At 42.1% G+C, this 1891-nt stretch overlaps 1 pseudogene; it reads right to left on the bottom strand.

The window, feature by feature from the left end:
• Nucleotides 1–768: 768 nt before the first annotated feature.
• LOC128055657 (zinc finger Y-chromosomal protein-like) lies at nt 769–1331 on the bottom strand (annotated as a pseudogene).
• Between the last annotated feature and the right edge of the window lie 560 nt (nt 1332–1891).

The following is a 1891-nucleotide window of genomic DNA, read 5'->3' as shown; positions in this document are numbered from 1 at the left end:
AGAATGAGTCCTTCATAGTTCAAATTATGTTTTGGAATCATCTGTTTAAATACTATGCAGTTGAAAGTGTTAGTCTCTCAGTTGTGTCTGACTCTTTGTGACCCCATAGACTGTAGCCCACCAGGATCCGCTGTCCATGGGATTTCCCAGGCAATCATACTGGAGGAGGTGGTCATTCCCTCCTCCAGGGATTCTTCCCAACCCAGGTATGGAACCTACGTTTCCTGTACTTCCAGCAGACTTGTTACTGCTGAGCCATCAGGGAAGTCCCTTAGATACTATGCCAGAACTCTTGTGTATGCTATCTGTTATAAAGACCATTTTACATACCATATAAGTAAAGTATTCAGTGCTTAAGTATTATATCAGTAGTAGAGAAAGTCCATGTATAAGACCATGAATAGTTTGGTTACACGTTTTTCTCCAAGCTGAACTCCTTTTAAGTTTAAGAGAATTCCTAATTCTAACAAAGTCTGCTAACAGCCTGATCACATCCTTCATGATTTCAAAATTTTAGTTCTATTGCTTTCCATCCTTCTCTCTTTAGATTGCAGAAATCTCATCTTTCTATTGTGTCCTCATAGAGAAATGACCCTGTACCGTTCCACTTTTAAATATTTTGAGTCATCTTACAGGCTCCAAAGTGAAACAACAAAAAAGGAAGTTCTATGTAATTTAATTTCACAGAAGTCAAGAAAATTGCACCCCTGATATAATTTGGGAAAGACAGCCTTTGGAAACACTTTGGCAATCACTGTACCTCAAGACTTACAGGAAATCAAGGTTGCCCTCACAGTTGCTTTCACCATCATCTTTCTGTTTCACCACTGGCATCAATGGCTGCATCAGAGGCACAATCTGCTACCAATACTTCTTCAGACACTATCGGCAGTCAGAGAATCAGCAATGATTTCTGATTTCCCTACTACACTATAGTGTACTCCTACACACTTATTCAATGTGTTCACCGTCAGACACCGGCACAGATTCACTCGTCATGACATGTTCTGGCATAGACACTGAGGCTTAAGTAACATCAGAAGCTGAAATAGCATCTGGGACTGTGCACTCTGCTAGAGACACTTCTTCGGTTCCACCTGAGTCCAGCACTTGCTCAGGAATGATGACCTTCTCAGATATGTGTGCTTCTTCCATAATATCTGAGCACTGAACATGCTCTATAACAACATTCTGGATAGCATCTTGGATTACAAACTGAGCCTGGGTCACTGGGAACAAAGTTAGACACAGTTAGGTCTGAATCCACAACATCTGAAACAAAACGTCTCTTGTACTTCCACAACTGCATCACCATCCATGTGTGTAGCATTAGCTCCTCACGGGACTGTTGTGATGCTCAAATGGGAATATATGAGAAGTGTTCGGAAAAACTGTGGCATCAGAAAAAGCGAGCTTGGCTCTTGTGGGTTTAATTCAAGCCCATCTTCACCCATGGCCATTGACTCTCACCAATCCCAACTCCTGATGGGTGTGTGGGTGGCCGGTGATGGCGGCCTCCGAAACTTCTTTTGCATGTCTTCTTCTGCTAGCAAATGAGTCTATTCTGCCCCTCCACCATCTTGAATTTACAGGTGGCATTTGCAAAGACTAGCATCAGAGTCTACATATTTTTTTAGCCCATCTGTATGTAAAGGTGGCCACACATAAAATGGCAAACACAGTGGCTACTAAGAGGAGGATCTTTCTTTGCCCACTAAGGGTCATTCACTCTTAATATCATTCTCCAGAAAGAGAAAAGGCCATGGAAATTGGATATTCTTCACAACTCAATCTAATCATGGCTCCTTCTTACTGAATATGGACAGAACCCCATAGAGACGCCTGCAGAGACTCCATGTTAGATTCGGTCGCTAGTCAAGTCTATGACTCA

Source organism: Budorcas taxicolor, chromosome 11 (genome assembly GCF_023091745.1).
Source record: "Budorcas taxicolor isolate Tak-1 chromosome 11, Takin1.1, whole genome shotgun sequence".
Lineage (NCBI taxonomy): Eukaryota > Metazoa > Chordata > Mammalia > Artiodactyla > Bovidae > Budorcas > Budorcas taxicolor.
This window is presented reverse-complemented; position numbering and strand designations above follow the sequence as displayed.